General features: G+C 53.4%; 1 protein-coding gene across 4 annotated transcripts in view; it reads left to right on the forward strand.

Moving 5' to 3' along the window:
* The first annotated feature begins 17214 nt into the window (after nt 1-17214).
* Src (SRC proto-oncogene, non-receptor tyrosine kinase) overlaps nt 17215-24673 on the forward strand; it is a 44531-nt gene continuing 37072 nt past the window's right edge. For all 4 annotated transcript variants that reach the window (XM_029536343.1, XM_021192564.2, XM_021192565.2 and 1 more), the window contains exon 1: nt 17215-17368. The gene's annotated coding sequence lies outside the window, so the exon portion shown is untranslated. The remainder of the gene's footprint in view (nt 17369-24673) is intronic.

A 24673-nucleotide genomic window follows, 5' to 3' on the forward strand; every position in this document is an offset into this window, starting at 1 on the left:
CACACGCTCTCTCTCTCTCTCTCTCTCTCTCTCTCTCTCTCTCTCACACCCACACTCACACACAGAGTTTTGACCGGGTTGGCCTTGAAGTCATGGATCTCCCTGTCTTTGTCTCCCCGGCACTGGAATGAAAGGCATTTACCACCGCTGCCCAGCTGTTTGTCTATTTTTGATGAAAGTCAGGACCTCCAGCATGCTAGGCAAGCACTCTATCTCTGAGTTATAGTCCCAGTCCTAAGGTTTCATTGTTATTATTTATTTATTTTATGTGTATGGGTGTTTTGTCTGCATGTGCCCTCTAAGGACGCAGTGCCCTCTAAGGCCAGAAGAGAACGTTAGCTCTCCTGGCACGTGGTTGTGTGCCATGGTCCTCAGAAAGAGCAGCTGGTGCTCTTGACCATTGAGCCATCTCTTCAGCCCTTCTGTTAGCTTCCCAAGATAGGGTTTCATTCTATAGCCTAGAATGGCCTTGAGCTCATGACAGGTCTCCTGCCCTGCCTCCTGTGTGCTAGGATTACTGCCATGAACCATCATCTGGTCCCCAAATATACTTTTGAGGTTTCTGCTGTTGGTTTTTGTAGCCCAGGCTGACCTGAGACTCAACACGTAGCTGAAGATGACACTGAACTTTCTGATCCTCCTGCCTCTACCACCCTGGCGCCCAGCCCAGCCCTGCTACCCCCTCTCTCTTTTAAAGCAGTAGGCATGCACAGCTGATATACTCGAGCACCATTGTCCTGTAATTCATAATGAGAGCACTCTTCCCGTCTGTCTTGGTTTGTTTGTTTGAGACAGTCTTACTATATCAGCCCTGGCTAGCCTGGGACTCACTTTGTAGACCACACTGAACTTGAACTCAGAGATCTACCTTCTGGGATGAACACTATGTGCCACCACACCACTCTTTATCTGTCTTTGTAATGCTAGGCTGGTTGTCTGTGAATCTTGGAGTTGGCCCATCAAACTCCCTGCTACACCAAGTTACCTGTTCCACCTTTGAGAACCCATTTCACACATATCACCTCCCTCCTTGCCAATGTGGAACAAACAATGTTGGACTCAACAGTGAACAAACATTTCTGTGTTAGATCAGGGAGTTCTGACTGGAGTAGCACCCAGAACTACTAAAGTAGTCACTCTTGTTTTGTTTTATTTCATTTGTTTTGTTTTTTGTTTGTTTGTTTTGTTTGTTTGTTTTTTTATTCGAGACAGGGTTTCTCTGTGTAGCTCTGGCTGTCCTGGAACTTACTCTGTAGACCAGGCTAGCCTCAAATTCAGAGATCAGTCTGCCTCTGCCTCCTGAGTGCTGGCATTGAAGGTGTGCACCAGCTTTCTAAACTGGTTTTAACTGCACACAGTGGGTCCACTGTCACAGTAGCTGAGGAGCAGTGTTGCTGCTCCGTCAGTGTTCTTAGAGGACACTATCCCGCACTTTGAGAGAACCGAGATGAACAGTCTTCTCAGAGCTCGTCTCTGGGGAAGGAAACACACACACACACACACACACACACACACACACACACACACACACACACACACACGTTCAGCTCCCCCAGCTTCTGTCCACCAAGGAGAGGCTCTGGCTGGAAATCCCTTTCTGTCCTCAGAAGTCCCAGGATGGGTTTCATGTGTTTTCCCAGGAACTGGCAAAGGATGCTGTGAGTGAGTCATCTTCTGCCTGGCGTGTTTCACTCAGAGAGCTTGGGGTGCTGCATGATGACCAGTAGCCTGCCTCCTGAAGGCCTCCCTTCCCCCACAGGCTGGAGCCTGCAAGTTCTTGGAACAGAGCAGTAGCGGGAAGTTCTGGAGACTGTAGGGGTTAGCTAGCACAGCTCTGAATGAGGACCCAGATGGCACATTAATGGGGAGGGGGATGTGTAACGGGGTAACACCGTCTAACCAAGGACAGCACCTTACAGACTTCTGCTAGAGGGAGGCCTAAAGTCCTTTTGTTTTTCTGTCACTGAGGGACTCAGTGTGTTTACACTTCAGTTCTTGTTCTGCCTCCCAAGTCAGAGGCTGACTGAGGCCATTAGCAAAAGGATGAGGAGCTTGGGCACCAGGGTTGTGGAACCACACAACAAAGCCCTTTTGCTCCCAGACCTCCTTTTAGAAGTATGGCTTTCAGTTGTTTTTTTTTGTTTTTTTTTTTGTTTTTTTTTGCTTTGCTTTAATTAATTTTTATTTGGAGACAGGGTTTCTCTGGGTAGCCATGGCGATCCTGGAACTCACTCCGTAGACCAGGCTAGCCTGGAACTCAGAGATCTGCCTGCCTCTGCTTCATGAGTCCTGGGATTAAAGGTGTGTACATCACCACCGCCCAGCTTATGATTTTCAGCTTTCAGGGTCAGGAGGTTGCAGAAAATTGCAACAGACGGCAGGGCTAGGGAGATGGCTCAGTGGTTCTTAGTGCTCTTGCAGAGGGCCTTAGTTCAGTTCCCAGCACTCACAACTGCCTATAACTCCAGCTCCGGGGGAATCGCAGGCCTCGGGCACACCTGCACTCATAGGTGCACATATCCACACATATCCACACATATCCACACATATCCACACATATCCACACGACTGAAAATAAAATAAATGTTTTGGATGAGGTTTGGCAGTGCACACCTTTAATCCCAGCACATGGGAGGCAGAAGCAGACAGATCTCTCTGAGTCAGAGGCCAGTCTGGTCTATCTACAGGGTTAGACCCTGTCTCAGTAAACCCAACAGACCAGCAGCAGCAACAACAAAAGCAATAGACAGTGTGAAACCTGGGGGCCATGTAGGGGAGGGCCTAACAGCCTAGAGAGCAGTTGGAAGACGGCTGGGAAGTGAGGGCCTACCATCCTCACGGGGATTACAGGAGGTGGTGGCCACATAGGGTGAGATCTTGGGTGAGCCCTTTTCCAGTTGTGCTGGCTAGGTTTTTTGTTTTGTTTTGTTTCTGTTTTTGTTTTTGTTTGTGTCAGCTTGACACAAGCTTGAAGTCATTTGAGAAGAGGGAACCTCAACTGAGAAAAGGCCGCCAGAGCATCAGGCTGTAGGTGAGCCTGTGGGATAGTTTCTTCGTTGTGGATTGATGTGGGAGGCCGCCCCTGGGTCGATGGTCTGGGCTTGGATGAGAAGATTAACTGAGCAAGCCAGCAAGAACAAGCCAATCGGCCTGAGGTGGGGGTGGGACTGATGCTGGCAGCTGAGCTGGAAGGTTGAAGCTCAGTAGCCAGGAGACTCCGACTCCGTCATTCTGACATAAGTGCCTGTGGACTTTCTTATCTCTGAGTCCTTAGAGGCAACAGGGCTCTGCCACTGAGACTCTGACCAAGTCCCTGAAAGCCTGTAGTACCTAGAAGGATGAAGCTCACTCGCTCCCTCCACCCTTCTGTTCCCATCCCTCCAGTGTCCCTGGGTCCAGCCAGTCTTCTGGATGCTTAATTGGGCATCTTCCCTGACCTGGCACTTTTTAACAGGTTCCTCCAGAGGCCAGTGAGATAGGAGACTCCAGTGGATGCTGTCTGGCTTTCTCACAAGACCCACAGCATCCCGTTCTGAGCCTGTCTCCTCAGCAGGAGGGATGGAACAAATTGCAGCCCTTTCCCTAAGGGCGAATACCCATGAAGCACTTGGCACAGTACAGTGTGTTCAGTATTAATCTTTTCAGCATCCTCATGGGCAGCTAGTAAGATTGACCTTTAGAATTTGATCCAAACCTGACTCTGATTCTTCGCTTACAAGAAGAGGGAGTCCCTACCAAGTCCCCTGCCCCCCCCCACATCCCCTAGCAATCAGCAGCTTCCTCCACTCCCCCTGAAGCCTGAGGATCACTCTCAAGCCTCCCTCACTGAACACCCACACTCCTGATACACCAGCAAGTGCTGGGGGTGCTTCCTCTGAATGTACTCAAATCACTCGCTCTTGCCACCTCCTCTGCCACCGATGAGCCACCGTCACCCACTCCTGGAAGACTTCCCGGCCTTTCTCCCTGCCTCCACCGCCTCCCTCTACCCCTCCATCTGGCTGTCACTGGAATTTTTCAGAAACAGACCCTGGGACACATGGCCACAGACTGCCTCTTCATTTACTGTCCCCAGGGACTCGGCACTCTGTCCCTTCCCACAGCCAAGGCCCTCCTGTCTTGCTAAGGGCTCCAGCTTCATCTCCCACTGTTCTCCCTCCGCCACCATCCAGGAGACTGGTTCAAACTGGCTACGCATGGCTTCTCCGATCATCACAAGGCCCTTGCTCTCATCCCTTAAGCTTCCCAAAGTTGTGCTCCTGAGGCTCCTCCCTGACCTCCTGGCCTCAGAGCCTCTTTCCTATCCACCATTTCAAACACCAACCTGTGACCTTCCCAAGAAGGAAGAAAGTCCGGTGTTTAGCCAGTGTGTGCCCAAATTAAACACTGAATTGACTCCCAAGGCCTTGGCCAAAGGGCCAGAACCAGAAGTGCTTCATCTTCTCTGACATGGAATTTCCAGTGCCTGGCAGATAGAGGGGGCTGACTGGTGTGGCACCTGACCCTGGTCCTAGGTGGAGCTGCCCAGGCTTGCCCATTTCTTCTTTCTCCTGAGGACAGGATTCCTCCTGTTGAGGTAGAGGAGTTGGCTGAGTCAAACAGCCCTGCCCTGTGGTCTTGCAGGCATCCGTACCTCAGAAATGGGAAGGCAAGGATGAGCCACTCAAGGGCCAGAGAGCTAATTTAACTATCGGATAGTTTCCTAATGCCTCATTCAATAACGAGGGTTGCAAGGGAAAGTTGAGCACAGGCCACAACCTGGCTCAAATTTGGGGTTTGGAGGGGACCCTCCCTGCTGGTTCCGGGCACCCCAACTCGGGCGTCTAGATGCAGCATTCAGAGTCGGATCTGTGGCCCTAGTTTTCTGTAGACAGATCTGGACTTCCTCCAGCCTCCTCCTGGGGATTCCCACCCTGCGGCTACTCCTTGAGCTGGCAGGGGCTGTGGAGAAGGTGAGGTGAGATACAGGGCGTGACCCAGGACGGAGTGGCTGGCTGGGTTTCCACTCTGAGAGCCAGAGCTGATGCATAGCCTCAGGCCAGGGCTGAGCTTGCCTGGCACCGCTCCTGCCCTCTAGGGAAATCTAGGGTCAGATTCTTGTTGTAACAAGTCTGGTGTGTGTGTCAGGATGTGGTCTGAGCAGTGCTGGGCCCCAGAGCTAAACAGGGCCCAACTTCTACCCTGGCATTTCTGACATGCTGGAGCAACAAGATGGCTGTTCATTCCTTGAGTGATACAGATGTGGTCCGCAGGCTGGGACCCAGCCTGAGAGAGCCCAAGAGCAGGAAGTGGAGGTCAGCAGGGAAAAACAGGGGACGGCACAAGTGTGAAACACACGGCAGGTGAAGGTGGAACCGGGGTGACCAGGCCCTGTGTGGCATCTTATATGGGCTTGGCTTTGGGGAAGCACAGGGACCCACCGGAGGAAACGGGCTTTGGAAGGGGACCTGGAAGGGGTCGTAGCTGCTAAAGTGTCTGAAAGGGATCAAGAAGCTGACATAAAGTGCATCTTGGGCATCCCAAACCCATTCCAAAAAAGATGGAGTAGCCGCCCCTTGGTGGGACCAGTGTGAAGGGAAGGGGATGGAGACTGACTGACTGCGTAGCTGCTTCTCCTCCAGAGTTGCAGAGGGACAGTGCCCTGGAACAGGGTGAGGTGTAAGAAATCTGGGGCCCAGAGAGGTGGCTCAGCAGTTAAGAACACTTGCTACCCTGAAGGCAAACCCTGTTTGGGTTCCCAGTACCCACATGGTGGCTCACAAGCATTCATGCCTCCAATCCCAGGGGATCCGATATGATACCCTCTTCTGACGTCCCCGGGCACTGGGCACACATGTGATACACAGACATGCAGGCAAAACACTCACACACATCAAATAAATAAATCTTTTTCTTTTTTCAGAGTGAAATCTGATAATTCACTTTCAAAAGCTCCTGATAATCCCCGCTTGCCTAGCTAGCTGTCCACCTCCTCCCAGAGTCTGCCAGGGAGCCCTCCCATATCCCCCGCCCCCCAAAGGAGAAGTTTATAGAAAAAAATAACTAAGAGCCGAGCTTGCCTGCAAGGTTATGTGTCTGATAAGCTTTAAAATAAACTAGATGCAAAACAGAGGGGAACCCACACACACAGAAGACTCTGTTGGCAAAAAAAAAAAAAAGAAAAGAAAAAAAAAGACAATTGTAAGCTAAGGAGGGAGAGGCGGGACCTCGAGGACTCTAGATTGCTCCGTCCTGCTCACTCAATAGGAGAGAAGAGAGGAGGGGTCATGTGTCAGGGTCTATGACCTGTTCTCTGCACTCAATCAGTGTGCCTGCCATTCTAAGCTGACACCCAGCGGAGCCAAGTCGTAAAATAAGCTGTCTCCTTTTCTCTACTTTGACTCGCCAATCCTCTTATTATGAAGTGAAGACTGTAGACTCTAACTAGCGGGCTGAGTCTTCTTGAAATCTCACCCTCTCTCACCCTCCTTCCTTCCTGTATCTTGCTTGCCTGTTTTTCTTCTCTTCTGGGGCCACCTAGACACTGTTAGTCTCTTCTCTAACCTCAAGAGAAACTGGACTAAAGTCCAGAGAATTCATCTCGCAGGGGCTTCCACAGGCCAGCAGTAGCAATGTCTTTGCCTCAACATGGGGCCAGGGCTGAGGATCCCACGACTCAGACTCAGAGCCTGCTCCTTCCCAGAGGGTTTGTGGGCGATGACAGGGTGTCCAGGGACACAGGGACAGGGTAGAGTCAGATCCTAAGACCTCACAGAAGAAAACTAAGGAGCCCCTAAGAATTTCCTGTTTTCAGCCGGTGGAACCAAACTTAGAGCAACAGAACTCCATTTTCATCCTAAGTGGGGCCTGACCAAGGGCAGTAGGGGGTGGGGGTGGGGGTGGGGGTTGGGGTTGCCAGGTCAACCCTAGAGGACACTGGAGGACTGTGGCCCCTAAGACGGTGGGCTATGGAACTGTGAGCAGGCTGTGTGCTTGGACATACTAACCAATTGGGCCCAGAGAGTTTAGTTTTGTAGACAAGCATGTCACCCTGTAGGCCAGGCTAGCCCAGAATATACAGAGATTCTCCGGCCTCTGCCTAGTGGGTGCTGAGGTGAAAACTGTGATAACTTCCTTCTGTTAACTTGTGTTTTTATTGTTAATGTTTGCCGTTCTGAGATTGCATTTAGGGCCTCGCTCACACTCTCTACTGCTCTACTGCTGAGCCACACACACCCCTGGGCCCCTGGAAGCTTAACAAATAACACTGTTTTCTGTGGTGCAAGAACTCAGTGTAGAAAACTTTAAAAACATAAAAGGACATGATTGAGCTTCACTTCTCCAATCATGTCCCGTCTTTTAGTGAGGTGTTGGGGGCACAGCCTGTGACCCCAGGACCTGAGGCACAGGCAAGAGGATCAGCAGTTCAAGGCCATCCTTGTTTGAGGCCATCTTGGGAAACATGAGATCCTGTATCCCTGTTTTTTAAAAAAACAAAATCCGGTGGCTAGAGAGATGGCTCAGGGCATGAGAGCTCTGGCTGATTCCCTAGAGGACCCGGGTTCAATTTGCAGCACCCACTTGGCAGCTCACAACTGTCTGTAACTCCTATTCCAAGTATCCATGGCACCAGGCATGCATGTGGTACACACATACATGCAGGCAGGCAAACGCCCACACACATAAAATAAGACAAATCTAAAAGCAAAAACGAAACGAAAACAAAGCAAAGTTCAACACAGAGAGAAGCAGGTTACCAAGCTCATCTCAGGAGCCCACCCTGCCTCCGGGACAGCTACTGAGAGCATTGTGTTTCTCCCTTCTACTTTCTCCATGGCCACATTTTAAAACACATAAACGGGGTCATATACAATATTTAAACCCAGGTGTGATGTATTGCTACTGTCCCAGAACTCAGAGACGTGGGGGATTGGCATGAGTTCTAGGCCAGCCTGATATAGATGAGACCCCCCCCCCAATCTCAGACCACCATCACAAAGGCCAGCAAGATGGCTCAGTGGATAAAGGTGCTTGCCGCCAAGCCTGACAACCTGAGTTTGATAGAACAAGATAACTGATTGGTATCCTTTGGTTTTGGTTTTTCCTGGAACTTGTTTTGTGGATCAGGCTGGGCTCAAACTCAGAGATCTGCCTGCCCTCTGCCTCCCCAGTGCTGGGATTAAAGGCGTGTGCCACCATGCTTGATCTGCAAGCTGTCATCTGAATTCCTCAAACACAGTCACGCACACCCCCATACAGTTACAGAAAGTACATGAAATGTAATAATTAATAATAATCCCCAGCAAGCAAATGAGAGAAGCCAGGGTCAGTTTCCAAAGCTGCTATTTTTTTTTTTTTTTAAGTATAAAATGAAGTTTATTTGGGGCATGAGGAGGGAGGTGTGGGAAAGAAAGGGGACACAGAGGGACAGAAAGAGGAGAGAGAAAGAAGTGAAAACGTCTTCAGGGAACACAGTGTGTGTATGTGTGTTGGGGGGGTGGAGTCAGAGAGGGAGAGAGAGACAGAGAGAGAGAGAGAGAGAGAGAGAGAGAGAGAGAGAAACAGAGAGAGAGAGACAGAGACAGAGAGACAGAGAGATGGGGGAGGGGCAGAGAGCTCCAGAGCTGTTTTTAAGCACGCAACCACGCTGTTTGGCCACCTGTTTGTCCCCACTTCATAGAAAACTCGTCTAGGAGTCCACGTGCGTTTTACTGGTTCTTCATGGGAGAACTTTGATGGGATGGGGTTAAGCTGGTGTGAGTCAGAGCAGGGTGGGATAGACTTCCTTATCTGGTCCAATAGTTACTTCCAGGATCCCTAGTTAGGGACCTCTTCTGAGCTGTGGAGTCAATACCTGCCCAAGAGTGTAAGGGACTTGATTTTTGTTTGTTTGTTTGTTTGTCTTTTTTTGTTTTTTGTTTTTAATATTTATTTATTTATTTAATGTATATATGAATGAAGAGGGCATCAGATCCCATTACAGATGGTTGTGAGCCACCATGTGGTTGCTGGGAAATGAACTCAGGACCTTTAGAAGAGCATTCAGTGCTCTTAACCACTGAGCCATCTCTCTAGCTCCAGTAAGGGACTTGTTAAGGCCACCCTGTGCACAGGCTGCAGAAGTCTGTGGTCCCCAAACTGCTGCCACCTGTCCCCAATCCAGTACAGGGCCAACAGGCAAGCTGTGCAGATAGATGTGGAGGAGCCCCTGTGGAAGGCTTTCGGGAGGGGCCCAGGTGACTTTGGACCAGCAGGGGTAATGTGGGACGGGGAGGGACCTACAACACACACTTGATTGTTGGTTTGTTTGTTTATTTGTTTGAGACAGGGTTTCTCTGTGCAACTCTAGATGGTAGATGTCCTGGAACTTTCTTTGTAGACCAGGCTGGACTCAGAAATCTGCCTGCCTCTGCCTCCCAAGTGCTGAGGTTAAAGGTATGCACCACCACCGCACAGCTACACTTCTTTTTGAGCTAGACTCTCACTATTTAGCCCTGGCTGGCCTTGAACTACTGAGACCCACCTGTTTCTGCCTCCTGAAGACTAGGATTAAAGGCGGGCTATCACCAGCTACCAGCAGAACTTTCAGGGAGGAAAGCTGAGCATGTAGGAGGATAGAAATGAGACGGTGGCCAACCCCACCAGCGATGGGTCAGGGGGAGCTGGAGAAGGCCTGGGTGGGAGGCTCCATGCTCAGCCTCTGTGTGCCCCACCCCCAGCCTACCTGGTAAGCCCTGAACTACAGCAGAAGGGAGAAGCTGAACTTGCACTCAGCTGGTGAGTGGGAGTCAGGGCTCAGCATCCCTTCCTAACAGGCCCCGAGTTTCTTCAGCCCTGGTCCTGCCCCAGCTCCAGTCAACTTCTTCCATCCTGTCTGTTGGCTTAGGCAGTGGAGCCCAAGATCCTGGAGAAAGCTGAGACCACAAAAACCAGTCCTGGGGAGTCCTGGGGGGCGGTGGCCTGCTGTGTCTCCTTGTTTTGGGAACCATGTTGCGGTTGGGCTAGAGCTGCAGCCATCAGGTCTTCACGGGCCCATTCCTTTCCATTCTTCAAGACCCTGCCCAAATGTCTCTCGTCAGGAAGGCTCTCTAGGAATCCCTACCACAGTCAAGGGAAAAGCGGCTCTCCACTTCGTTCCTGCAGTTCCGGGAACACACTGGAAGAGTCCCTGATCACTGAGCCTTCATTATGAGTGAGGCCTTACAGTGTTACACAGTAGGACTCCTCACAGCATTGTCAAGTGATGCCACTGGCACACCTCCTTCCTGAGCCCAGCTTCCTGGAGCTCTGAAAGTCACGTGATACGCAGATTGTGAAGCCAGACCCCCCAGGACACTGAACCCTCTGTTCAGTGTTTCCTCTTTCATGTTTGGAAATCCCCAGAAGGCAGGCCTATATCCTTGGAGACCTGGTTCAGACCCTCCCCCACTGCGTTCACTACCATGAGTCCCTGGGCTGGTTTTTATAGGACAAAAATTCAAGCGAGCGAGGGGGTACCTTTGTCGGGCCCGAGCCTAGGTGCACCCCTGAGAAACTCCACCATGAAACAGATGTAGAGTGAGAGGCTTACTGGGGAGGGGAGAGGAGTGGGGACATGGGGCAGAGATAAAGGCAGACAAGCAGACAGACAGGGCCACAGAGAAGGCCGAGAGGAGAGACCGAGAGACAGAAAAAGGGAGAGAGAACACACACACACACACACACACACACAAGGGCAAAGAGGGCTCTGGGATGGCTTTGGGCCCTTTTATCCCCAGCACACACTTGGCAGAGGCACACATAAGCAGCCACTAGGTCCCCGAGAGCAGACCAGTGGAGTCGCCTGTATACTAACAGGTCTCTTGTATACAGTAGGCAGTTAAGAAGTTCTTGTGACATCCATTCTAAGTTCTAGTCTCGGTTCTCTTTTGAACTTGCAATATGATCTTGGGCAAGCCACTGTTTTCCAGTCCTAAGTTTCCCCAACTGTAGGAGGAATGTTTAGAGACCGAGTTTGCTGGCTAGTTGGACGTCAACTTGACACGAGTTAGAGTCATTTTGGGAGAGAGGACCTCAGCTGGAAAAATGCTCCCACCAGAGTGGCCCGAGTGACAGGCCTGTGGTGCATCTTCCTAATTAGTGATTAATTAGTGCGCCCACTATGGGCGGACCCCTCCACTAGCTCCTGCTTCACCCTCTCTGACTGAAACCTGCCTCCCCTTTTGCTCGAGATTCTTAAATCCGTGAGTGAGAGCACGGGGAGATGCCATTCCTGTGTCACCGTGCCAGGAACACAAGTTAGCAAGGTGCTTTGGTCACCTGACCTGAGCAAGACTTGGTTGGGTGTGTCAGGCCTGGGAGGGGGGGGATCTTCAGAGGTGCAGCAGACGCGGCTGTCTTGGGTGGGTTTCTCCTTTGGGTGTGAAGGGAGGAAAGCCAAGACTCCCAGCAGCAGGAGTTCCACAGTGTTGGGGATGCCCGACCTCCTCACTCCCGCATGGTGTCCACCAATCCAGCTACTAAGCTCTGAGCCTCTTTTCTCTCACCCATTCCAGGGAAAGACAGTATCTCCCCTCTCTGGGGTGAAGAACAAAGAACTGTTCTGAGGCTCCACCCTTAGGCACTATCACTGAGTGCATTGTCTTTGTAATTACCTCCCCGCCCCCACCGGAATCCCCCCCCCACCCGCAGTGCCCTTTCACTCAGCAGGTTTCTAAGCTGCTCACACTTGAAGTGGGGAGGGGGAGGGCGGAGAATCTCTGCTCTTGCTTCAGACTTCCGGCTTGCCCTCTGCCCTCCCGTCAGGCCTGGGGGAGGGGGAGGATCAAGGGCCCGATTTCTTTCATGTTTCTTCCCAGACGTTCTAGAGGAAGGAGGTCTAGGCTAGAGGTCTCCACCCCCTCTGCTCTGGGCGACCTTGGGGAACTGTCTGAGCCTCTCTGGGCTTCTTCTCCTAGGGCCTTAGGGAGTGCTAGGATAAACAATTAAGTTTCTTGGTACTTGGCCTTCTTGAGGGCCTGGTGGGATGGGGCATCTCCCTACTTTCCCACGAGCAAATCTAACACCCCCTCCCCCAGTGCTGGGGAATCCTCATGCATGCTGAATAACTACACTGCTACTGAGCTACACCCCAAGCTACATCCGAGTCATTTTTTTTTAATTTGTTTTTTACTTATTCGCTTTACTTCAAGCCCACTGCCCCCCTCCCAGTCACCCTCTCCCACAATCCTTCTCCCCTCCCTCCTCCCCTTCTTCTCTGAGCTGGTGGGGGCTAGGCATGTCCACTCCCACTGAGGCCAGACAAGGCTGTTCAGCTAGATGAACACATCACACATACAGGCAACTGCTTTTGGCATAGCCCCTGCTCCAGTTGTTCGGGACCCACATGAAGACCAAGCTGCACATCTGTCACATATGTGTGGGGGAGGCCTAGGTCCCACATCCATGTGGTTGGTGGTTCAATCTCTGAGTGCCCCAAGGATCCAAGTTTGTTGAAGCTGTTGGTCTTCCTGTGGAGTACGTATCCCCTTAGGGGCTGCAATCCTTCCTCCTACTCTTCCATTAGAGTCCCCAAGCTCCATCCACTGTTTGGCTGTGAGTGTATGACTCTGTCTGAGTCAGTTGGTGGGTAGGGCCTCTCAGAGGTCAGTCATGCCAGACTCCTGTCTGCAAGCATAACAGAGCATCATTAGCAGTATCAGGGATTGGTGCTTGCCCATGGGGTGGGTCTTATGCTGGGCGTGTTATTGGTTGGTCAGTCCCTTAGTCTCTCCTTCATCACCAATCCCCGAGTTTCTTGTGGACAGGTTAAGTTTAGGGTTGAAAGTTTTACTTTTGAGGCAGGTTCTCACTAAGCTGCTCGGGCTGAGCTTGCCATCATAGGCCAAGGTAGCCGAGGCAGGCATTGAAGTTCGAGTCTTCCGCTTTGGCTTCCTGCAGAGCTAGGCTGACCGACCATTCTGTCTGCTTTTGATCCCTTGTTTGTTCCCATCTCTTCTCTTCTCTGGTTAGTGGGTAGATGGAGGAGGGACCTGCCAGTGGTCCACACTTCCCCGTGGCCAGCCTCTGAAGAAATGGTGTTCGTGGCTCTGGCTATTTTCTGGTTCACAAGAGGTTGGCCTCATTTCCTACATTTCTTCCATGGCCCGCTCTCGGGCTGTCCTCACACACACCCCACAGAAGCCTAAGCATCTGCCTCACCCGTGTTCCTGCCCTCTGGACCTGCCATCAGTCAGCTTAAGGGTCCCCCTGACCCCCCCGCTCCCCCTCCTACCTTTCTGTTTGTTCCGTCTACTTCTCACTGCTTCTCAGCTCACCACACTCTATGGGCTCCCACTCTATTTATTGGGAGGAAAGTCTCAACTTCTCCTTGGGTCCCAGGAAAGGCCCAAGGATTCTTGGGTCTCACCTCAGGCTCTCCTTAGCCATTCTCTTAGCTCCTCCTACCCTCCGCACGCCACTGTCCTGTGCTCCACTAGCACCGTCCCACAAACAGTTCCAGTTGTGAGAGTGTGTGTAGCCCCATCCTCTGCCCAGCCCCTCTACCTGCATATTCACCCTGCCTTACCTTTACCTGGTAACCTTTAGCTCTTCAGACTGCACAGGCTGGGCTAACCCCACTCCTTTAGCCCTGGGCTCGCCCTGCTCCTTAACTTTGGGCTCCTTTAATTCACTCAGTAGGCTGGGCTTATTCACTGCTATATCCCAAACCCAGACCCTGGTATCTGCAAGAAGCTCAGTAAGCATCAGTGGAAGAGAGGTAGGATTGGGGGCGTGGGAGTGGGGAGCACTGTAAAGTCTTAGACCCAGTGGAAAAAGGCCGACCTCATCTCAGAGCCTCAGGCTGGAGCTTGCAGCCTGCGCATCCCTCCAGCCTATCTTGTAGTTTTTAGCCTGGTGGCTTCATGTAGAAGACTCACACAGGCCATGAAAGGCATGGTGGAGCTGGGCTGGAATTCCCTGGGAAGACTTCCATGGGTCTAGTTTCCTAGTCACTACCAGGAAGGTGAGTTGGGTTCAGGCTGGGCTCTGCAGATTAGCTACCACTGACTAGGGTCACCAAGGCTCCTAAGAGGATGAGAACTGTCCCTGATCCCATGACAGGGACAGCCTTGACCCATGGGCCCACTGCCAGGTGTAGGATCTTAGGATCTACAGTGCCTCTATCTCGTATCCTGCCTTTAGGCTTTTACCTCTATAGAGGAAGGAAGGGTCTGAAATGGAGAACTGTGTACAACCAATGCTTTAAAAAACCAGCGTCTATGTGGCGTGTGCACACGTGTGTAGGTGAGTGTAGTTGCAGATGTGGAGGCCACAGCAGTCTGCCCAGGGTCTTCTCTGATTGCTCCTCACCTTATTCCCCTGAGTCAGGGTCTGCCACTGAACCGGAACCTCACTTTTTGGGCTAGATCTGCTGGCCAGTGAGCTCTCAGGGTTTGCCCGTCTCCGCTCTCTAGTCTGGGGTTTGACGTGCATGGCCATGCCTGGCTGGAGATCCTTCCCATTCGCACATCAAGTGCTCAGACCCACTGACGCATCCTCCATTTCTAGATGTGCTGTCCTTTTTGACAACGTCCACACAAGGAGAGTTTGCCAAAGCTGGGCAAGATGGCTTCTACCTACGTCTTCACGTCTGGGAGGCTGAGACAGGAGTATTGTCAAAAGTGTGAGTGAGGCCAGTGTGAGCTACAGAGGGAGACTCATCTAGGGGTGGGGGTCGGGGGCAATGTGTTAGTGTTTGGTGCTGGGATGTTCCAAGTCTGGCCCCGTACGCTTCATAATACTGATGCACAGACATGAAGCAGTAAGGTGCTGTTTTACTAACACAGAGCAAAATAAGGTACAAGATCATCTGTCTGCCGGGCCAGACCCGACATATCCTGGCATATCTCTCCCATCATATTCTGCAACAGGGATGATGGTTCCCATTTGAGTGGTGAGTAACTAAGGAAGAGGAGGATCAGGGTCAGTAACAGGAAGGTTGGAACTTGTCCTCATACAGTCTGTGGATGCCACGTCACTGTGATTTCTACAGCCAGCTGGCCAGTGACCACTCTATACTGGGCATAGGCCAGGCCATGGCTCCTGCCCTCAGGGTACAAACAGACACACCCAGAATGGACTTGGGGTTGTGTCTCTATCAGGGGTGTGTCTAGAAGCGTGTCCTGAAGGACATGGCCCTTACCCAGGATCACGAAGCCCTGGGAGGGTGGAGGCTGGTGGTAGGAGTGGGCATTCCCGGTGGGGGTTACAGTCGGAATCCCGGAGGGATGCTTAACAACAAAGAGTACTCCAAAAGCTCAGTAATAAAACCCTTGTGCTGGGTGCTTCTTCTGAGAACCTCTGATGTAGATCTTCCCGCAAAGAGGGCACCTCTTGGGGAGGCTATGTCGGCAGCAGAGCCAACAGCACTCTCCCACGTAAGGCTGTGAGGACTTATAGGCGCAAACCTACCTTGTCTCTCTCATGGGAGCCTTACCCATTGGGCGGCTGTTGGCATTCTGAGGCTCGGGGTGGGGTGGGGGAATAGCATACTCCAGGTCATGCATACGTTTGCAGAATGGTAGAGCTGCGGCTTCAACCTTAGCCTGTTAGTCTAAAATTTATGCTTTGAAGCTTTCTGTCTTCTGAGTTCTAGAAACACCCAGGCCATTCCTGTTGAATTTCTGGGGACAGATGTGGTGATACAAATAGTTAACAACCAACTCTCTGGAAGGAAAAACTAATGTGTTCATTACTTGTCAGATCCACCCCCCCCCCCATTTCCAAGTAGAACGTACTTCCTCTGAGGCTGACGCCAGGTGACCAGTCTGACGTCACCGAGTATGGCACAGGGAAGGACCCTGCTCAGTAAGTCCTTGCAAGGCGCTGAGAACCAACCCTCAGTGCCTCACAGGAAGAGTATCCACCCTCCCCTCCCTCAGCCCAGAGTGGCCAGTAAAGGCCATTAGACAAATCTTAGGCATGGAGGAGGGCGGAGAAACCTGCTCCTCCAGCCAGAGCCTGCCCAGGGGAGCCCTGGGAAACTGCCGTTAATCTTTAAGCAAGCCCTGAGAACAGGAGTGGCTAGTTTGCCTGCTGTTCATGAGGAACCCCGAGCAGTCCCAGTGGCCACAGTGGGCTACCCTGGCCACGCTTGCTCTCCTTCAGTGCGGCCCTCAGATCTTCAGCCTTGCCCACTCCTTCTTCACAACAGAGGGAGCTGGAACAGGAAGCTAGTGGACAGAACACACCCTGAGGCACCTGGCCTAGATGTGACCTCAGATCAGTCTGACTCAAAGCTTTGCCCTTTCCTGGTCTCCTGGGAGACATAGCTGTACCCTGGGGCTGGAGCCTCTCACAATCTAGGATGACAGGGGACTTGCCCCTTCGGGAGGGATCTTTGTCAGAAGCCCAGGCCTGTGCCACATGAACCTGGTTGGGTCTCAGTTTCCCTGTCTGTGAGAGGGAAGCACTTTCAAGGAAAGAACATGGAGATGGTTGATAGCTGGTCAAGCCCATCCTTTCCAGAGTGAACGGGAGGAGTCAAAGGTGCTCCCAGACCCTCAAGGGGCAGCGCTAGAACCTGGTGGTCTTTGAGACCAGCCTGAAGCCACATCCCATCCCGCTTGCCCCATTTTTCTTCTCTACTTCCTGTCCGGTTGGTTCTGCCATCCTCAGTGGCTGGCAACAAGCACACTGCCCAGCAGATGCACACGGTCACCTTATGCACTGAAAGTGAATTTAGGCTTGGCCTAATTGAGCTGGGCTCCCGCAAGGCAAGTTTCTGCCCTCCATTGGCAGAGGCTGGAGGCTCTGCAAGTTCAAGGCCAGCCTTGGCCACATAGTGAGCCACTGTTTTGCCTTTTGATACATTTTAATAATACTGCCTCTCCCCCACACTCTTTCCCTGTCCCTTCGGGTCCCAGTCTCTGCCGATTAGAGACACTCAGGGTCAAGGCTGGTGTGGCCAGTGCCTCAGTTTCCGTGTCTGCGGACACTGCTAGCCACCGGTGCGTAGCTCAGGTAGCTAGGGTGGAACCCTAACGTGGTCCCGGGAGGCCGAGCCCGGCGCGTGGCGTGGGGGGGCTCCCCCCGCGGGCAGAGCTGCGGGGGGTGGGAGGCTGGGTGCGGGAGGCGCGGGCCCGGCTCGCACAGCAGGTCCCCCGGGTCGCCGGCCGAGCCCGGGTCCGCGCTTCCTCCTTTCTCCGGCTCGCGGCGGCCGCGGCCCCTCCTCCCGCGCGCTCCCTCCCCCTCGCCGCTGCCGCCGCCGCCGCCACCGCCGCCGCCTCCTCCCTTTCTCTCGGTCTGTCTCTCCCGGCCCGGAATCCAACCGGCCGCCCCGCCGGAGCGGCCAGGCCGCCGCCCGCCAGCGCCGCGCGCCCCGCTGGGGTCCGTCCGGGCGCGTCCGGAGCTCGCGGTCGCCGCGCAGGTGAGCGCCCCCGCCCCGCCGGCCCCGCGCCCTGCTGCGGGCTCCCGCCCTGCCCACTCTCCGCCGCGGCCCGCGAGCTGCCCGCCGCGGCCTTTTGTTGGGATGCGCGGGGGAGGCCGGGCGGGGTTCGGGGGGCACCGGAACGCGGGGACCCTCGGCCGCAGAGTCCCCCGGCTCGGTTAGGCCACATTTGAAAACCCGGCCGATCGGCGCCGCCCGCGATCTCGGCTGCCGGGCTCGGCGCCCCCGGCCGGGAGTAGGCGGTGGGGGTGGGGTGGGCGTTGGAATAGGGGCGCCTGCAGGGCCACACTACCTCCTTAGGTCTCACTGGGGCCTTGGGTAGGGCCTAGTACTGCTGGTCTGGAAGAGACAGGGCCACCCTGTCTTCGCCCCCCCACATCTCCCCCAACCCCCAGCCTCGTCCCTGCACAGGCCCAGCGACCGATGGGCTCAGAAGTTGGCAAAACTTTTGGGGTTTCACTACCGCCACCAGGTCCACTTGCCCACCCAGGCAGGTACTGGAGGTGAGTTTGTGCCCCCTACTAGGACCCACCACCACTTGTCATGCTGTTTGTCCTGGGGACAACTGCCTTAGTTAGCTCTCTGAGCCAAGGCTCTCTCAGTGGTAGGTGGGCTGGTTGAAGGGTGGGGTGAACAGAGGGGACTCACTCTGGGTATCCCATAAACCTTTGGGGCATTCCGATTAGAAAGGTGGACAGAGGTGTGTGAGGCTTCTGGGACCCTGAACAAGGTCTTCCTGGCTTTACAGACTGCCCAGTGAAAGCGGTGGTGGTGGTGGGGTCATCTGGGGGGAGGTCAGATTCAGTTACCAAGGTGGACACGGGGAGGGGGCGGGGGCGGGGGACTCTTCCCAACCTTATGGAGTCCAGGTGTCTAGGTTTCTTGTTTTCCTGAGTGACCTGAGCCAGGGACCGCCCCTTGGACTCTTCACATCAGACTTCAGGTTCCCTGCTCTTCCGCAGCCCAGGACTTGGCATATATGGGGGGTGGGGTGGCCATGCTCAATAACTGAGTGCCATCCTGGAGCTCGCACAAGATGGTTGAGGTACCTGTGGCACAGCTGCCTGCAGAAGCGGAGTTACTCCGTGCTTCAAAGGATTCCCTTTGGCCTCGATCCTCTCATGGAGGATCGAGCAGTTGGGTTGTGAGGTAGCTCGGTGGTAGAGCCCAGGCCCTGGTGCTAGCCGGGGAACCACAGAGAGTAAGAAAACAGAGCAGTTATAACCAAAGCTGCTGATGTGCAGCGAACTCCTCCCCGGGGTTGCCTGGTCTTCAGCTGCAGTGAATTATAGCCTTCCTGGGGAGATGTCTGGCTGCCCTTTAACCCACTGTGACGGTGAAGGGTGTGTAGTTTTAGGTCAGGCACAAGGCATTGTTGGAAAAGTTTCCCTCCATATCTCCCGCACCTGGCAGAGACATAAGGCCCTACTGGAGGTGGGGTGTGTCTGGGTGAGGTAGCCTTTCCACAAGGGAAGTGATTTACAGTGTGTCACCTCTCAGCTGACCTCCTGTCTACATCATGGGGCACACACTAATGAGTGCTAGATGTGCCATGCTCCCCCCCATCCCCTCCATGTTCATCCTTGCTCATCCCAGCCTCAGGGCAACCCCATCTCTCCCACCCCGTCTTCCCCTGTCTCCTGTGTCCTTTTCCCGAAGAACCCCTTCTCCCTCAGCAGCCTCCAGCACATAGGCTGGCTCCTGTTTGGGGTTTCTTCCCTGATTGGCATCTGGGGGTTGGGGGTGAGGATGGGGTGTGTCTCGCTCCTCTAAACCCCCTGGGAATCACGGAAGGATGTGGTTAAATGATTTTTGTTCTTGCTGTCCAGCTGGTCCTCTGCTGACTTTGACCGTGCATTGAGCACATACTAGGCACCAGGACCTGGGAACTTTGTTGAGCAGCTCTGTGGTAGGAGGAGCAGACAGCTTCCTGGAGGAGGGGCTTGAGCTGGGGGAAGCAGTGGCCATCCAGCCAAGAATGCAGCTGGGTCAGTGCTCTTCCTTTCTATTCAGAAGGTCATCTGCCTGGGGACTTGCTGGGAAAATGTGAGCAGGTCCTTGGCTCCTAGAAACTGGAGTGTGGGGGGTAGGCCATGCATCAAGCAAGTGGCCAGATATATATATATATATATATATATATATATATATATATATATATATATATATATATATATACACACTCGTGGCTGTGATAAAGGCAGAGGAATCTTGAAGGAGGAGTATAGGATGCATCTGGGCATGAAGCTAGGGGAAGGTGTGCCAGGCAGAGAGAGGTGTGTATGTGCAAAGGCCCTGAAGTGGGGGGAGTGTATAATTGTTGTGGAGAACCAAAGGGAGAGCTCTGAGATAGGATGATCCAACAGGGCCTGCTGTCAATAGAGCTGCTCCCTATGAGGAGGACTTGGCCTCCAGTTTTTACATAGGGAGCTGATGGGTATCCTCTGTATGTACCAGATTACTCTGGAGGGTAAGGCACAGAGCTAATGGAATAGATGTGTAGTCTGGACTCCCGTATTCTGTGGGAGCCCTGATCAGGTCTCAGGAGAAAGAGGAGGAAACGGAAGAGGAGGAGGATAGGTTTTGAAGGTATAGTAGGAGTTCAACCCAGAAAGCCAGAGGCACTAAGAGCCCAGGGATCAGGAAGTGCAGTGCAGGGTCAGGGTTGGGGTGAGGAAAAGCTTGGGAGGGAGCTGGAGAGCAGGAATGGTCAGCCAGGAAACTGGAGATCACACTTGGGCATCTGATGGGCCTGAGTTCAAGTTCTGACTGCTGGCCATCCTATGTGCTGTGTGTCTCTGGGTCCTTCATTGTCTCTTTCTGAGACTTGGTTTCTTCATCCCTGAACGGCCAAGCATGTCTCCCTTTCCAGAGAAGGCTCTGTGCCCGGCATTAGTTAATGTACAGAAAGTGGGACCTGTTTGCTGTATGTGGCATCGGGAAGTATGTTAGTATCTCTGGGGTCAGCCTTGCCATTCTGTGTGGCCATGGCTGACATGGGTCTGACTGTCCCGGCTTGGGCAGGGCTTGCTAGAAGAGGATGCTCACAGTAAAGGACACTCGTGTGCTGGGTGACTGTGAGCCCTGACAATCTCTGTGCCACAAAGCTAGGGTGGGGAGTGTGCACAGGAGATGGTCTGGCTTTCCGGATGTAAACCATAAGACCTAGAGAGAGAAAGCCACTTGCCTAGGGTTTCCTAGGTGACAGCCAGGGATGGGCTACAGGGCTCTGAATTCCACATTTATAATCTGGTACTCCTGGAGTCTTAGAGCCCTGCAGAGGCCCCACTGTGAACCACAGCCCCAGTTTGAAGTCCTCCTGCCCTTCTGTGGCCCATCAGACTTCACAGCATCTCAGGCCTTCTGTGTACTCTTCATCTCCCTGGGGAAAACCTTTCTGGCTCCCTGGGGAGGGGCCCCATCACCTTTGAGGGGCCTCAGTTTCTTCATCTATAAAGTACAGCAGTGACTCATGGCTCCCTGGATGACCCAAGCCGATGGACACGGGATACTTCAAATATCAGGACTTAACAAATGTGGTCAGGGCAGAGCCAGACATAGGCTGAGGTCTGGCTTCCTCTAGCACAGTTGGTTCTTGCCCTGTGACACAAGGGTGAAACTGTAAAATGGACGTGGAGCTAACAGGACCAAGGAGAGGCTGGGATCCCACCCTCTTAAGGAGACCTTTTGTCCAAGGCCTCATTCCACTGGGAAGCCTAGAGACACGTCACAGCCTCTTCTCTGTGGTAATCCTAGTGCTTAATCTATTGATAGGCATTGTACAATTCACGTTCTCTCTTCTCTGGCTCAGGCAAGAAGTCCTGACTCCAGTTTCATAGGCTGAAGTGCTGTGTTGAGCTAGCTGCATTCTGAGGTCCAGTGTTGCTGTCATGGGAAACAGTGCTGTGATAGATTCATAATGTCTGCTCTGGACAGAGGCTTAGCAAGCATTGTCTGTGTGCTATGAGTTTGTCATTCCTGATCTGTCCCGACCTTCTCTCTTCCCTGTGTGTGTATGTGGGTGGGGTGGGGGGTTGGGTGGGTGGGAATGAAGGAGAAAGACCCAGGGCAAGTTGGCCAAGCTAGGACTGTCCCCACCAGTCAGCCTGCCTGTGAGCATGGTGCTGGCGGCTGGCCTGACTAGGGGACTAGGCAATTAGGGAGACTCCAAGAGCAGGAAGCCAGAAGCCCTGTGTTTCCATTCCTTGCTGTGGGACTTTGGGCAAGTGACTTCCCCCTAGGACTACTGAGCGTTCTAGAAAGGAGAAGCTGGAAGCAAGAAGAAATGGAAAGATTGTGGTTTGTTTTTTCCTGTTCTGGTCCCCAGAGTCCTCACCACAGGGTCCTGCCTGGGGTTCGGTGGGGCAGGGGATGTCCTGGATGAGTGGAGGGTGTCCGCCAGCTATTGGTGATGGTAGACACGGATCGTTAGGTATCCTTGGCTGCTGGACCGTGCAGCCAGCACAACTGAAATGGACCCCGGGGCCTGGACCCAGGTTTGGAGTAGCATCAGGAAGCATGGGGATCCTGCTGGGGCCTGATAGCTTCTCCCAGGCCACTCTGCCCAACTTGTGGCCTCCGCTTGAGTTTATCTGATGTCAGTATCCACACATTATGCTCTCCAGAGGTGGACCACAGCAGAGTGACCCACCGTATCTGTTTCCTGTCCTGAAGTGGGTGGAACATTTATTCCTATTCTGTGGAAGAAGAGTAGGTGCTCCAAGAAGCTAAGGTGGCTGTAGCCATCCAGCTAGTGAGATGTGGGTCTGAACGTCTGCAGTCTGGGGGACTGTGGGTATCTGGTTCCTGCTGAGTGTCCCCACCGCGGCTCATATCTTTCTTAGGCAGAGTACAGGTTCCCTGGCTTCTTGGGTTTGTAATCGTGGCTGTGGGTATCGGATGGTCCAGCTGCGTGATCTCCTGGTAGTAGTAAGGTCTAGGGAGACAATTGGCTCTGGGTTTGAATTCTGACATGTCAGCCCTTTTGCTGAATCTGACGGTGGGGAAGATGACTGCTCTGTGCCTCAGTTTCCCCAATCTGTGTAGCGCTCTAGCATAGCTCTGAGAAGGCTGCCTGACTATTGGGCGTGCTAGTATCTGTCCAGTGCTCGGGCACAGGGCCCACTCAGGGTGTTTTCATGCTGTGAGGGAAGGTGATGCTGTGGTGAGCCAGAAAGGCAAATTGATCTGGGAGCCCTCTGGGCTGGCACCAGCCGCCTTGGTCTGTGGTTGTCTTGGCCTGTGCATCTAGGTAGGATTGCATTGATTGCAGCCTGCCAGCTCCATCTAGCTACTTCGAGGCTGGCTCCCACCCTTCCTTGTCCCTCTTAGAACCTGATCACATATCCATTCCATGACCTGCAGTGCCCAAGAACCTCCTTACCCTGTGGGGGTCCTCCCTACTGGGTACCTGTTATCTGGGCAATGGGTGCTTTGCATGCTGGCCTGGGTACACGCTGCATTTCCCTTGTTTCTGGAGGCAGACGGAGGCTCAGAGAGGGGCTGGGCCTCTGCATGTCTCTTGGAGATGTCCCCAGCCCAGACAGTTCCTTCCTCAGGCCCAGCCTTTCTTCTCTGTTGTGTCTCTGTTGTGGGTTACCCCGCAGGCGCTCTGAGCCACTGACTGGTTTCCTGCCTGCTTTTGCCTGTACAGGTCCTCCATTCCTGTGATGGTCCCCTGGTCTTTTATTGTGTCTGACACAAGGTCTTGCTGTAGAGCCTAGACTGAGCTGGAACTCATCTTGTGGCCCAGACTGACCGGAGTGACCTCCTACTTCTGTTTTCTGAGAACTGCAATTCTGGGATCCGCCATCACAGCTGGCTTGGTACCCCGCTGTTGAACAAGCCCTCCAGGAGCTAAAGTATCCCTGGCTTTCCCCTCACCTTCTGTCTTTCCCCTGCACCTCCTCTACCCTTTCTCTGTCATCCCTCCAGGCTCCATCTCTGGCAGACCCCGCCTCTAGGCTGGTTTTCTCTGCTTCTAAGGGAATGTGTGGTAATTACCACTCCCAAGGGTACAGCACTTTATAGTTTATAAAGCACTTCTATGTAGTTACCTGTGCACCCCAGCAGGGCTGTGAGGGAGACAGAACCCAGTGATCACCTTCATTTGACAGATGAGGAAGCTGGCCTCAAGTTGGGTGCCTGCTGGGTGCTCTCCCTGCTTGGGCAGCTAGCACACCCCTATTCTCTGAGCCTTGAGTCTGTCTTCCCCTATGAGTGCCTAGATGGATCAGAGAGGCTAAGTGACTTGCCTGGGGTCACATAGCACTGAAGAGGTGAAAGTCAGAGGTTTCTTCTAAGGATTCAGTGAGAGGCAGATCACACCCACCTACCCACCTGTCTGAAGAGATCCACTCAGGAGGCTGGATGACTGGCAGGAGACATCTCACTGAGATGGCTCCTCCATCTGTCACCCTGGGCAGGGTGGGACTTCTGTACTGCCCAGGTGGCCTTGCTGTGCCCTGTGGACTTTGTTCTGAGCTGTACCTAATCCCCAAGGGAGGCTGAAGCTGGCTGGCCCTGCTCCACCTGCCTCTGCCGGGCACCCAGGTAAATGGCTTCTTCCTCGTCCCTGTCAGGAGGCGGCAGCTTTTCCTCTAGGACTGGCTTCCTAAATACCTTACACCTGTAGGAAGTTTCCCCTCAGTGGTCAAGGTGGCAGGAAGAGGAGACAGTCCAGGCAGGGAATGGTGTGATGGAAAGGTTGCTGGTGGGGCAGCCTGGGACCCACAGGGGGCTTGTGGGTAGAATGGGTTCTTACTGCAGGATTTGCGTCCTTGGCCCTACCCCCATCCCTCCAGGTGTTCCCAAGGCCCGGAACCAAATGAGCCACTGTTCTATTTGGGGACAATTCTGCTGTTCCCATTTCAATCCTGTGCCCCAGTTTTAGAAGCAACGTGGGTTTGGTTACCAGTTGGCCATTTGCAGGCAGCTCTTCCCCCCCTCCCCCAAACTCTGCCCACACCTTAGCTCCATGGGCATCGTGGTCAGAATAGGCCTTGGCTACCTTTGGTGTTGCCTGGGCCTCTGCTTCTGGGCTCCCGGTGATGTTCATCATTAGCAGCTGATGGTGTCAGAGCCAGCGAGTGATAGGATGCACACCTGGTGGGGTGGGGTGGGGGAGGGGCACAGGAGGCTGCTCCAGGTTTCTGAGGAGAGATTGTCCTCTGGAGGGCAGAACATTGTGATCCGTCTTAGGGGCACTGGAAGCAATGTTCTGGAGACAGTTACAGACCCTGCTGTTTTCTCTGCTGTGAGCTAGGTACCACAGGAGTGATGGCAGCC

This window comes from Mus pahari, chromosome 3 (genome assembly GCF_900095145.1).
Source record: "Mus pahari chromosome 3, PAHARI_EIJ_v1.1, whole genome shotgun sequence".
Taxonomy (NCBI): domain Eukaryota; kingdom Metazoa; phylum Chordata; class Mammalia; order Rodentia; family Muridae; genus Mus; species Mus pahari.